This window comes from Microcebus murinus, chromosome 21, assembly GCF_040939455.1.
Source record: "Microcebus murinus isolate Inina chromosome 21, M.murinus_Inina_mat1.0, whole genome shotgun sequence".
Taxonomy (NCBI): Eukaryota; Metazoa; Chordata; class Mammalia; order Primates; family Cheirogaleidae; genus Microcebus; species Microcebus murinus.
Window position 1 is genome coordinate 18,453,758 of NC_134124.1, and position 15,476 is coordinate 18,469,233.

Consider the following 15,476-nt stretch of genomic DNA (forward strand, 5'->3'; position numbering starts at 1 on the left):
TTTAATAATAATTCCTTGTATTCTTGTAAATTCTTTTTAACTTTTTCTTGATGCCTTAACTAGGAAAGTGTTTACATCCCAAAGATGCTCAACTAGTTTCTTATGGACAGAAGATAGGTAAGTTTATAGAGCCAAGATTTAAACTCCAGAGACCTATTCCAGAAATCTTTTCATTATTCCAACATAATTTTCCTAAGAACTTACAGAGATGAAAGAGGACTGCTTCCTCCACCTGAAGGATAAATCTGCTTAGAGACATTTTTCTGTGTTGGGGTGAAATGTGATGATGGATTTTATGACAGCAAATCTTGTGCCTGTAACTTTGTCAGTGATTCTTTAGGACAAAGGGAGACATAATGAAGTATTTATATTAAGTATAGAAAGACAGCTCTTGTAGGGATTAGGCTCACTAATTTGATCATGACCTAAGAAAGAAGGTCCAATCAATCATTTTTAGTACAATAGGGAAATCTTTTTAAGAGCTGTCTTAAAACATTCCTTTTAAAACAGTGATGCTCAAACTTTAGGAGAGATAAGAATCATCTGAAGTTAAAAATGAAGATTTCCCAGGCCTACCAGGTGAAATTCTGACTTGATGGTTATGAGTGGAGCCTTATAATTTATTTGTGGTACACGAGCCATACTTTCGGAACACAATGGCCCTCCAACCATGTTTGCCAAGCGTGTTCTGAAGTTATGTCATTGTAGTGAGATTTCCATAGGAACACTGTGATGAGCTCTTACAACCCAGACATAAATAACACTGTCTGCTAAAAGTTAATCTGGTCTAATCCATTTTTTATTGTTTATGTAAAGTCACCATGAATCCTTACAAACCAACCAGATAGGACAATTAATGTGTTAATGAGAAGAGGTCTTTTATAAAAGCTTGGGGAAATGGTGCCCAGCAGCCAAGAGTCACAGCAACCATCCAGGGAAGTTAGTTCTCTGGTTTATTCTCAGCAGCTGCCCATGCCCAGGGCAAATATATTCCTATCACAGATTATACTAGCTGGCCTTCCTATAGGGCCTTGTTTCTCAACCTTTTCTTCATTATCATCCACTCCCAAGGAGTCCTGTAGACATTTTTCCCTAATTGCTTTCCCATGAAATATTAATATCACAGATATATCATATATCTACTTCACACATAAAATGTAAGATCCTCTCCCACCCATAATCAATTAATTTTGCCCCATTGGTGCCCTGTGAACTAAATTAAAACCTTAGCGCTCTCCACTCACTAGCCTACTGGACCCCTTTTGGCCAAGGGGATGCCCTAAAACTGAGTTGCTGGCTATGAGAAACAAGGTTGGACATGTCTCATCATGCCCCCCTTCCTGCTTGGCGATACCCTTTGTAACTCATCAACAGGCCTAAGACTGAGCAAGACAAACCTGAAGGTCCTCAATTTATGTAATAAATCATTTCAGTGTAGGTATATGTCTGGTGGCTTGTCTCTGATTAATAGACTTCCTTATCTTAACTTAAAACATTCCAAGCCTATAGACAAAGCTTCACTTCTTTAACCAATTACAAACCAAAGAGTCTTTAAAAACCCACCTATAACCCATAAACCACATCCTACCCCCTTTTAAATGCCCCACCTTTTCAGGCCAAACCAATGTATGCCTTCCATGTATTAATTTATGACTTTCTGTGTAATTTCGGTCTCTCTGAAATGTATCAAACCAAACTGTAACCGAACCACATAGCAAGAGAACTTGCTCAAGGCTTCTAGGGCATAGCTCTAGGCCATGGTCCTCAAATTTAGCTCAGAATAAACCTCTATTTTACAGATTTAGGCTTTTTTTCCCCATTGACACCCCCCCTCATTGAAATTACATTCTGTAGGGATATTTCAAACCTGCTCTCTCTGTCTTGCAGTAAAATCTCAACATTTTATAACAGACTTTTTAACATTCTAGCATACTTACAAATATATGCATAATTATTTTAGGGGACACTTTTAGGATCATGTCATTTTGTGTGAAATCAACTTTTCTATACTTAAAATGTAAACATTCATATACTGGCTTATAATTTAGCCAAATCGACTCATCTGACAGAAACTTGTCTTCTGTCTCTCTTGCTGAAAGTTACTGGCAAAATGAGAAGGACCTCGTGTATCTTGCAGCTCGTCCTCCTGGTTTCTAGAACTACACAGAAATCTTTCTGGACTTCTTGACTCTACTTTGATATCATTCACATGTATTAAACCTCTCTCCTTGTCCATTTTTCTAAGACAAGAGTCTCTTGATTGCATCCTTGTCCCTCTCTGTGTACCTTTATTTCTGTTCCTCTTTTTGCCTGAAATGTCATCCTTTCTTTGCATGTAGTGCCCATGAAAATGCAAGGCACTTTTCTTTCCTAAAGCATCCTCAGCCCATGGTGATCATCTTCTCTTCTCTAGTGGCACTTCCTCTTCCTAGTATTCATTTGCTATGTACTTATGCACTCCCAAGGGCCTGGAATACAGGCCATTCACACTCAACACCAAAGTGAGGCTGGAAGCCCTTTCAAATACTTAACTCATGCAGACATCAATAATCATTCACTTCATTCCTACTGAACAATGAGGAAGCTCAAGAGAGACACTTTTAGTGATATCAAGTTAATCTACAAATAAAAGCTAATTGGCTCCTGGGTTTTTGTTGTTATCTTTATAGACATAGAGGACCCAGCATAATTTTCTGCACACAGAATGTGTTCAGGAATAACCATTTCCTTGGTGAATGAATAGATGAATGTATCTTTCTATTAATGACACAGATGCCTCCAAAAATGCTATAGCCTACATTCTAGAGCCTAGTGGAAAGCACAGAGATAAAATGAAGACAACAGGAGGGAGGTAAATATTAGTCACATCTGGGCAGCATTTGCCTGAGCTCTTAATTTTTCAAGATTTCCATTTTTTTTTTAAATATGATATATTCTAAATTCTCCTATATCTAAATTCTTAAAGAAATTGTCTTAAAGGTCCCTTAGAAGTGGAAACACTTGCCGAGAGAAGACAAGACACAGGTAGGCCCCAGTAGCTGCTTTTATGTATGTGAAAGTATCGTTGAGTATCATTCAGCTCAGTGTAAAGAAGAAATTTCTAAAAGTAAAATCTGATCCAAGTCAGAACAAATTTCTTTTAGAGATGAGTCCCCTCTCACCAGTGATGTTGAAGAATGCACGGGATAAGTGGACACAGCTTGGAAAGAAGCCATTAGAAGACATTCAAGCATTGGAAGGGGGCAGGGGAGACTGGACTACCCCCAAGTCCTTCTCTAGTTGCATGACACTGTGCTCTGGCTGGCTCACCCCAGGGCTCACTCTAACTCACTGTGAGTATCAAACTCAAAGAGTATAGGCCATTCTCTGAAAGGGACTGATTTCTTTATCTTTAGGAAGACAAGCTACACTCTCAAACCTTGCAACTTCCTATGCACAGTGACAATCAAACAAAGGAATAATCACAGTGGAGAAAAAAACAGGCCAAAAAAAAAAAAAAGGCTTTTTAAAATTACAATTTTTGTTGCTGTTGTAAAGAAAAGTGTTTTTTAATTTCCTCCCTTGTCGTACTCCCAAAATTACCAAGATGCTTTTCCCAGGTGTGGGATAGCTGTTTTGATTACAGGGTGTTTGAATATTACATTTCTTCCCAGACAGCAAGTTTCTGCTGTGGGCAAATTGAGCTGTTTTCATATAAATACAGCCAATGCTTCAGCAATATTTTAATTACAAATTCTAATGGGAACTTGACTTTCCAGCCCCCCTCCCAAATCCTCTGAATGACCTCCCTAATTCAGACAGAACCACAGGAAAATCATTAAACTCAAAGTTATAATAGAGGTATTCAAAGGAACATTTCAATATTAATTTGTTATATACATCTTGCAGTAATATCTTCTCCAAATAACCCCATGCCTTTTCTAAGTAGAGAAAGCTCCATAAAAATAAGTAATGTCTGCTGAGCACATATTGTGTGCTACTTAGGTAGTGCTTTGCTTTCTTTATTTCTATACTCACAACAACTGATGAAATAGATATTATTCCCTGAAAGACTGAGGCTCTTAAATTAGGTAAATGGCCCAAGGAGATACAGTCAACAAGTAGAGCACTGGCTAGAAGTCAAACCTATCTATGCCGACCTGGTTCTAGAGCCTGAATTTTTCACCACAGTATTATGATTTAGGGCAATAATTCTCAAAATGTGGTCCTGAATCATTAGCAGCAGTATCACATGGGAACTTGTCAGGAATGCAAATTCTCAGGGGCCATCATACCTCCTGATTCAGAAACTCTGCCCTCCAAGTGATTCTGATGTACTTTGAGAACCACTGTTATAAGCAAATAGTATATATCTTTTCTGTTCTGAGTATTATGCTTGGCAGAATGGGAAAGTTTAGTTTCTATTTAAAAGAGTTTATGATTTAGCAAAGGGAAAAAAAGATTCAAGTTAAAAGAATAAGAGAAACACACATCCTAAGTATTTAACAAATATTCATGAATTGAAATAGGTTCAAATTATAGGCTGAGTGATTTTATGGATTTTAATCGAATGCAATCTCCTTTGCTCCCTCCTGCATATCTACTCAAGCTTGGGCAGTATTTTATAAAGTTTACAAAATATTTCACATTCAGATATACTTACAAATGTATTCCTCAGTTTCCTATGCATTTCTAATGTTTGAGTGATATGAGTATGTTTTCAGTACCCTGCATTTTTTTTTTTTTTGATTTTCAGAAGACGTTCCAGTAGAGAAGGACACTTCTTCAAATCCCCAGAAGCTGAGTTCTGAATCCACCCTTTGCACCCCACACGGACTCTGCTGCACAGTGTGGACAGCTAGGATGGGGAAGTATGTCCAAGGGTCACATTAAAGTTCCTTCTGCAACCTGTCTGAACTCCTAAGTGTGATTTTGGTTCTATTTCCCAAATGTTCTGTCATCACAGTCAATATTGTTAACTCATCATCTTACAACTGTGGCCTTTTCTTAAACATGGTTAAGCACCTGGTAGGCTCTCAATATATAAATATGAATAAAGTAATCACCCCAAGGGGGCAATTTTTGTTGTCACAGCAACTAGTGGATGCTACTAGTCCTTACCAGGTGAGGTCAGAGATATTAGAAACTTTGCAATGCATCAAATTCATACTAAGAAGAATTGTCCTATATCCCCTATACCTTCTGAATATCTTCCTAGGCCCCTTAAGAGGCAAAAACAAAAAAAAAAGTTTATTATTATCTGAGCCTTGAACCTAAGTCCATTTTATCCATAAACAATTAGCATATCTACATGGTTATATGTTGAACCTTTCAGGAATGTAAATATAGGAAAAGTCAAGATAAGATCATATTTTGTTTTGTTCAGAACTTAGAGTTATTCACCACTTCAATAAACCATTCTACAAACAGTATTGGTGCTCTTGGTGGTTGTCTTGCTAATATGACACACCCATTATAAGGTATGCATTTGCAGCTCCACAGTCATTATGAATCTAAATGTGTATGTGTTAAGCCTCAATTTCAAAACAGAAACTATCATAAAAAGTGTTTATTATATTCAGGTATATATTTTCTTGCTTCTCTCAAATCCAAACATATTCATTATAAGTGTATATGTGCATTAGTATAATTGTATCAGAGTATTGATATAATTTTATTATACATGTATTGATGAAAGTGTTGATTTTATACATTAAAGTTGATATAAACTTCCTATCAGAACATGAAAGAAAAACATTATAGATAGTGTTTTGATATTTGTTTACCTTTTTCCTGCCAGTCTTCCTAGATTATAAATGCCACAGGGCCGGGGATCTGTTATATTCACCACTGGGGCCCCAGTGCCTAGGATAGAGCCTCTCACTTAGTGGGATCAGACACAATAGAAAATACGACATGGATGAGACAGCAACCAACAAGTGGCAGACAGTGTACATCTACAGTGGAGTAAGTGCAGGCAGGGAAATGCAGGTGGTAGAAGAGCACGTTGGGGGTAATCCAGATAGCATGGTAAAAGCAAGCCTCTCTGAGAACGTAACTTTTACACTAAGGTTGAACCATGAAAAGCCGCCAGTCAAGGGAGAGCCGGACAAGGCCATTCTGGGCAGAGAAAACAGCAAATACAAAGACCCGAGGCACAGTAGGGATCAGCCTGATCTCAGGACAGAAAGCTGGATGCGTGGCAGGAAGGTAGTGAGGACAATGGTGGGAAAAAAGGCTGATACCAGGTGAGCTGAAGGAGGCGAGCAAAGGTAAATCCTATGTGGCCTCATTGGTCTTGGTAAAGCATCGGGATTTTATTCTAAGAGCAATGAGAAGCTACTGGAGTGTCTTAGGGAGAAGTAGAATATGATCTATTAATAGTTTCCATTTCTAAAAGACTACTCTGGCTGCAGTGAGGAGAATAGGCTATTGGTGTTCAATAGGTATTTGTTTAATAAATAAATGACAAAACATTTTTCCACGATTGAATGAATCAATCTATGAATTCAGTGACACAGAAAAAGCCAAGGGCTGTAGCCGTGTGCTGGGCTCACATGACACTCCCTCCCTCTTCCATCCTGCTGTGTGACCTCTCATCAGTCCCTTTTTGAGCCTCAGGTTCCCCCATAGGAGGACAATAAAGCCTTGAAGATCCCCTCCAGGTCTGGAAATAATTCAACAATTCCTGCCAACCTCACCCACTGCCAAGGCTCTCAGGCTGCAAGCAGCTGAAAAGGAACACTGAATGCCTCTGCTCTGTTTATCATCCTTGGTTTGGCATTTTGTCTGCAGCTGGGGCCCTCTCTATAAGACCACTCAGCATCTATAAGCTGACTAATTTCCATGTTGATTGCAAAGCTGGAAATGTATACACTTGTCATTCTTATTCTTGGCCCAAATGCCTCCTGCCAGCAGTAGCTCTGACGATGGGGTGCTGACACCACTAGCTAGTTATTGTCTGCTGTGCTTGCTATTGATATGAGTGGGTTTGGGAGGATGCACAATTTGATAATCAGACCCCATCTGCAAAGCAATCACGAGTCACACTATGGAGAAAATGTAAATGCTGGATATGTACTGTCTTATTTTCAACTTCCCTTACCCTAGCAAAGACTGTATAAAGAAAGCGATGTTGACATGTGAAATGACTTTGTATTTTTTTTTAATATAAAGAGCATCTCTTAGTGTTTTTGCATTTATATAAGTACAAGTGACAGGCTATAAAAGAAAATGTTTTCATGTATATGATCTCATTTTGCAAATGCATTGTATTAGAGTTGTAAAGTAATATGTGTTTGATGAAGGCATTCCAACCACGGAGAATCACGAGACATTGAAAGAAACTAGTTCTGCAGTACATCCCAGGCTGGTCCCTGGGAAGATGTAGTAGCTGAGTGCAGACTCCAACGTCAGACTATGTGGCTTCTGATCCTGCTTCCATCTTTTACATCATTTTCTGTTACAACCTCAAACTTATTTCACCTCTCTGCACCTCAGTTTTCTCATCTGTAAAGTGGAAATAATAATAGTACCTGTCTAACAGAATTGTGATGCCCATTACATTTGTTAATGGATGCAAAGTGTTTAGAATAGTGCCTAGTATATATTAAGAGCTCAATAAATATAAGCTATTCTTCTATTTATCAATTTTATTATTCCCCCTCTCCAAAGCCAACCATACCTGCAGGGTATCCTACGGCTCTCAGTCTAACACTTTATCTGCCCACATAGCTTTTACTTCTATTTTATTAAAAATGAAACCATAGGTATATCAGGTTTTTCACATTTTTCCCCATTCAAAAGGTATCATGATTCCTTTTCTTATCAATATACAGACCTCCATCATTAACAGTTGCATAGCATTTAATTTTATGGATAGGCTAGTGTGTATAGAACCATTTTTCAACTGATGAACATTTAAACTGCTCTTTTTGCAGCTACAAGTACCGTGGTGGTAAACTTCACTGTCAATGTATCTTCACACATTTGCAAGAACTTCTCTACACGATCAATTCTGAGAAGTACCTCATCACATTTGTGTCATCACAAAAATTCTAAGGTGAATGAGAGCTATTATTCACAAAGGAGATGGATTCTAGAACTTGAAGGAATTGCACCCTCCATAGTGCATGGTGGGAATGAGACCGAAGCTCAAGTCTTCCAATTCTAAATTCATTGCTCTTTCTACTAGATGCTATAGAGTTGAATAAAGACTTGCTTACTGTGTCTCATAACCTTTGTAGCTTGGGAAGTCCTTTCTTTTGAAAATCTCAATAGATTTATTAACTCCAGCTTCGTTCAGGTGGGCCTGTTAGGCCTGACTATTAATCTCACCACACATAACCAGCCAATTCTGCTTTGTCTCCATGTCCATAAATTATTCTCTATCCTTAAACATGGGTTAAGGATGATATTTACTGACAACTCAATATGGTAAAGGCACTGGACAAGGAATAAAAGGGAAACAAAGTCGAATCAGATCCTGCAGAGAGATCGTGCCCTCCATCAACTCACAGTCTAGAAATGCACAAAAAATAATTAAAATACAAGTTAGATTGCTATTTGCCACTGTCTTTGAGTAATCAATCTCTCAGGGCTTAAAGAAGAAAAGATTGCTTATGAAAAAAACATAGCCTAGCCCTTTGACTCTTACCTCCCTGACAGTCTCACCACCATGACCCTAAAGTAAATTAGATATAGCATCAATCCTGTAACCTCAGGCATTGTTTGAGTCTCTAAATCCAACCACAGAATGATCATTTACTCCTGAATAGACAGCACCCTTAACCTCAACCACAAATTCTTAGCCTTTGTCAATATAGGTTATAAATTATAAAAACCAGTTCAGACAGATTGAGTAGATGAAGTAGTCTGTCCCTAAGGTTGGATTTTGATTTTTTATCAACTTTATACCATATTCTGGGAATATGCATCCAGTTACATAAATTTCTATTTAGTGCAGTATTATTCTGATAGTTTTTTAAAAAACAAAAGCAATCCTCATGTTCTTAGGTCATTGTCAAGATACAGAATTATGTTTTTGCAGCATTTGAGTTATTTTTTTAGTGGCTTTTATACCACAGTTGCAGTGTACACAATGGTACCAACAAAATTCTGTTTCTTTTTGGTATTTGTGGTAATTTAAAATCCACAATCAGGAAAAGGGACAAATAGGTTGCTCTTCCGCACTCTGCTCCTAGAATGAACTGGATCTTCTCTTCTGCAGGCATAAAACTAAATATTTAAAATGTCAGCTATCTTTTCTTTTTAAAATCAGTATTTGTTATTAAGGGGCTGGAATTGTTGAGTATCTTATTGTAGCAGTTTCAGAAATAAACCTGATTATCAGTGCTCTTTGAAATTCTGATTTTTCAAAAGACTGATGCTGTTAATATCCATTCAATTTTCCTTATGGAAATAGTCCATCTCCGAGGGCTGCCAACATACAATTCCACCTCCTGCCTGATCAGTAATTAAACTATAGAAAAGAAGGAAGCGGAAGAGGGGCAAGTGTGCACTTACATTCATCAGCACTCGTATCTTAATACCAATGAATTCTCAAACATCAAAATAAAATATCTCCTGAAACATTGCAAGCATCTGTGAATTTAGAACTAAAAAAAAAAAGAAAGAAAGGAACAATTTGATTGGCTCAGTGTAAATGAATCAGAAACATATGCCGTGGGTTTCTCAGTCTGGGAACATGGCTGGCAAAATTCATTTAAGCTATGCAGAGCCCGTGGTGCTTGAAAACGAGCTCGACAGACTGAAAATATATCTGTGCTGTCCTACGAGCAATGCAAATAACTCTCCTGAATTAAACCCAGATTTTTTCCAACGAATGGGCCATGAAACCTAACTGTATAATAACAGTTTGCATTTCGAAAGCTCTATTTTTCTACCTCAACAATCCTGAAATACTGTGAGCAATGCATCCCTTTTTCCTCTCCTCTCTTACAGCAGGATGCTTCAGTGAAGCAGAACAAACAGGCATGCACAACCCCCCCCATATAATACAGTGTGTTTGTGTATCACATATATTGATATATTAATCATGTATGTGTGCGTGTACATACATGCTAATGTTTTCTGAAGTTCAAAAGAACAAAAACAGCACCAATTAAAGGCTTATTATGAAAAAAACAAATGCAGTGCCAGGCGCTCTAAAAGCATCCATGCGTGTAATACCCTAACAAACACGGAAAATAGGTGCTATTGTCAATCTCTATTTTAAAGATGTGAAAATTGAGGCTCATAACTAACTTGACACGTTAGAAAATGACAAAACTCAATTTGACTTATTACACAGTTAGTAATTCTAATCACTGCATTCCACTTAGCATTAGTATTACCAGACAAAATACATTAACACTCAGTTAAGTTTCAAGTTCAGATAAATATTAATATTTTAGAATGATTATGACTCATGTAGTATTTGGTGTCCTATTTATACAAAATAATAACTAATTTTTAGTGTAAGTGTGTGTGTGCCGTACAATATTTAGGATATACTTATACTCAGAAGTATTTACCTATAATTCAAATTTAACTGGACATTCTTTAATTTGCTAAATCTGGAAACCTTATTTCTATTGTTTCCTTAAACTAGGTAAAGGAGACAAGAATTGCAGTTTGTGGATTACAGAAATATTAACGTATCATCCTTAAAAGGAGAAAAAAGTATCTAAAATATGAGAAGGCTAGAGGTAGCAGAAATCCTTCACTTACTACTGGGCTCAGAAAGGATGGGCATGTCACTATAATTTATGAAAAGGACACAATCCTGGTTTTTAAAAACAAGACTCAACTCCTAGTCTCCTAAAATCCCCTTCCTACTTTCAATAATATTATGGGATAGTTAATCATGCTTCAAAGGAACGTGGTACATCTATTTATTTGGGGGACTTATTCAGGAGGAAGAAAGCATGAGGTCACTGTCTGAGTAGGGGATGAGAAGGAAGGGAAGCCTGACATATGAACTATGGGTACTATAGAGGGGCATGATGTTCTAGAGAGGGGTCCAGATGGGGTCCATAGTCTTCATGAATCTCTTACCCTCTATTTTGTTTACTGTTATATTCTCAATTCCTGTAATAGAGCTTGACACCGTCTACTCAATATTTGTGGATTAAATGAAAGAATGGATTTTCTCATTTGTAAACATCGTAGAATGGAACCAAGTCTCATAGAACTTTAATGCTTTGAACAAGGCCTAGATTTCTGCAGATGTATCTCAGGGGTTACTTTAGTAGAAGAGGGTGTCAGAGGCAGGTACAAATTTAGGCACAGTTCTACTACTTCAACCAAAGCACCTTCTTGTGTAGTTCTTTGATGCACTGAGGTTCCAATGAGATTTCATTTAGAACTGAATCCACTGCACAAATTAAATAGTTCTAATATATTTAAGATGTAAAAGGAATATCTCAGTTCTAAGTTCTTTCACTCCACCAATGATCTCTTCTCCAAAAGAAAATGATTTTACATGTTTGCTCAAAGCCAGCAGGTAAGGACTAAGACAAAGTCTACAGGACAGCAGAGTGAAGGTGAACCTGAAAAATAACTATTTACCCCTGGTTTCCAGTTTTCCCAAATGGTTTGTCTCAGTAATAGCAAGTCTTGCTTAGAGTGATAATTCCTTGGCAAATTAACAATACAAAATTGAGGGGAAAAATTATGCGCAATCTCTCTCGCAGTTTGTCATATTGAAAATACAGCATAATTGATTCTGCAAATGCACCGAGGGAATACAAAACTGTAATCAGTTTTTCTGTAGTGTTTATATCTATAGTGACGGAAGTCTAATTGCATAATTTATCATTATGAAATAACTGTACAGATCACAGGTATACATAGTCATCAGCAGGATGGTGTTAGCAGCTTTTGTATAAATCATTGTGTGCATTTTTTATCTGGTCTTGGACAACCTCAATTTTGACCATGTTACAACTATATTCCAATTGCAATGCCAAGTGCTTCAATGACCTATATATGCCACTAGCTCACTCTCTGGTCATCTCCAGCAATAGTATTACAGAGTGACAGGGTGGCTACCTTGAAAATGCCCTTGAGCCATGCTCTGGTCTGCATAATAGCCGTCAATGGCTTCCCATTAGCACAGAAGAAATCCAAACTGCCCAAGGTCCTTATCTCCAGCCACTTCTCTTTAGGCCTTACCATGTACCCATTACATCACAGCTACATCAGATTCCTAGTCAGTCATGAAAATTCAATCTTCTTTTCTGGTTTTTTGTTCATGACTCTGAACCCTCAAGTTTCTATGTATGTATTAGAATGTCTATATACATATAGACAAAACCATTTTGACATCAGACATGCTTCTAGGCACATACTTGTCACTAAAAGAAAAGCAGTACTTTATTTTTGTGCTTCTGAAAAGACACAATAGATATACTTTTCCTTATTTCTAAGTACGAATAAAAACCATGGGCATAATATTATATGTCAGGCAAACATAAGATTCTGAAAGCTGGGGAGAAGGCAGCAGACTGCATAGGAAACTGTGCCCTGAACAATGACACGGCAATGAGTTTCCTGGGTTTCCTTTTTCGCATCCTACATCGCAGCCTAGGTGCTGAAGAAGCCAGCAAACTGGAAATGCCAACAGGCATTTGCCAATAGGCAAATAAACAACCAAAGCCACAAAAGAACCCCGATCTCTCTGGCCAAAGGAAGAGGAAAGGGGCAGCCTGGCAAAACAGAAAACATTTAGCAGATACTTGCTCTACTGCGACCAAATAAGTATCACAGAAAAACTGTGGCCTCGTCCACACCCACACCAGCGAAGACTAGGTAGAGGCTACACTTCCACCGTCACCATGTGGTAAAACAAGGGGCGCCAACCTCCCTTGACCTTGCTAGGCTGGTATCTGAGAAGGCCAAGTGAGAAACTGGAACTGTCATCCCTCCTGGGCGGTAACAAGCTCCTACTCCCTGTCAGTGTCAGAACAGATCACATAGGGACTTGGACCTCCTCTCAAACCCAGCACTAAGGAGGGACAGACTTCCCTTTCCTCCCAGTGATCTATCGCAAATGTCACAGGGTACCTGCAAACATAAAAAGGGTAAGAATATTATGGACAACTCTACAAACATAAATTTGACAACTTAGATGAAATGGGTCAATTCCTTGAAGCCATCACAACACATTCAATGTGAAAGAAAGAACTTGAATGGCCCAATAACTATTAAGGGAATTGAATTTATAATTTATAAACTCCCCATAAAGAACCCTCCCAGGCCCAGATGGTTATGCTGAAGAATTTTACCACCAAATGATTAAAAAGAACTAACACCAACTCTACACAATCTCCTCTAGAACGAAAAAGAGGAAGAAATACTTTCAAATTTCTTTGTGAAGCTAGCATCCCTCGATATCTGATACTAAATCAAAGTACAAAAAAGAAAACTACAGACCAATACCCCTCATAAATATAAACACAAAAATCCTTAAAATATTAACAAAATAATTCAGCACTATATGAAGAGAATTATAAACCATGGCTAAATAAAATTTATTCCTTGGATGCAAAACTGTTTCAATATTCAAAAATCTACCAATATGATCCAACATATAAACAGGTTAAAGATGAAAAAATTGATGGCATGTCAATTGATACAGGAAAAGCATTTGACAAAATTAAACACTCATTCATGGTTTTTTAAAAAAATCCTCAGAAATGCAAGAATAGAGAGGAATTTCCTTAACTTGATAGAAAGCTTCTATACCCCTCCCCGCCAGCTAATGCTAAAGTTAAGGTAAAGACTGAATGCTTTTTCTTTAAGAGTAGAAACAAGGCAAAGCTATCTGCTCTTACTACTTTAATTCAGCACAGTGCTGCGAGTTCTAGCTAGTGTGATAGGCAAGGCTTACACATCAGAAAGGAAAAAAATAAAACTATATTTGCAGATGACATGATTGCCTACAAAGAAAATTCCAACCACCCACAATAACAAACAAGCAAGCAAAAAAAAAAAACACTGAGAACATTGTAAGTGGTTTTACTAAGGGCACAGGATATAAGATACGCATATAAAAAATTATTATACTAGCAATGAGCATCAAAATTAAAGATATAGTGATTTATCATAGCTCAAAACAAATGAAATACTTAGCTGTAAATCTAGCAAAACATTTTCAGGGCTTGTATGCTAAAAACTAAAAACTGCTCATGAGCAAAATCAAAGTATAACTAAATAAATAGAGAGACAGACTGTGTTCATGGATTCAAAGAGTCAATATAGTAAAGATGTCAATTCTCCCCAAATTGATACACAGGTTTAATGTAATTCCTGTCAAAATCTCAGCAAGTTTTTTTGGTAGATATATGTAACTTTTTCTAAAATACATACGAAAATGCAAAGGAACTAGAATAGGTACCACCATTTTGTAAAGAAAAATGAAGTATGAGTAACAGTCTACCTGATTTAAAGATTTAATATATAGTCTCAGAAATCAAGACTGTGTGGCACTTGTGGAGTTATAGACATGTCAATCAATGGTACAGAATAGAGAATTTAGAAATAAATGCATACAAATATGCCCAACTGATTTTTGATAAAGGTAAAAAAAAATTGGTGGAGATAAAAGCAGCTTTTTAACAAATGGTACTGAGCAATTGGACATCTATAGGCCAAAACCAACCAAACAAAAAATATCAAAACCTCATATCTTATAAAAAATTAACTCAAAATGGATAATAATCTTAATAGCAAAATGTAAAGCTATAAAAATTTTAGGAAAAAAACAAAATCTTCAGGATCTAGGGCTAGGCAAACAATTTTTATACTTGACACCACAGGCATCATTCATAAAAGGAAAAACTGAGAAATTGAACTTCATTAATATTAAAATCTTTTGCTCTGTGAAAGACTTAAAAAGATGAAAAGACAAGCTACAGAGTGGGAGAAAATATTTATAAGACACATATCTGACAAATGACTAGCAACCATAAAATACAAAAAGAACTCTCAAAATGTAACACTGAAAAATCAAAACAGTAAATTAGAAAATGGGCAAAAGTCATGAATAGACATTTTCACAGAAGAGTATAAACAATGATAAATAAGCACATGAAAAAATATTCACTATCATTCGCCTTTAGGGAAAAGCAGATTAAAACCACTGTGAGGTATCACTATATACCTAGCAGGATGACTAAAATAAATAAAAAAATTTTTGAAACCTCCAGATGCTTGTAAAGATTTGGAAAAATGATGATTTGATCATAGAGCTGATAGACATGTAAAATGGTGCAGCCACTTGGGAAGGCAGTGCGGCAACATCTTAAAAAACAAAACATATAACTGCTATATGACACAGCAATTACAACCCTGTACATTATCCCAGAGAAATTAAAACATATGTTCACACAAAAATGTGTACACAAATGTGGACAGCAGTTTTACTCAAAATTTCCCCAAGCTGGAAACAACCCAAATGCCCTTTAGCAGGTAAATGGTTAAACAAACTGTGT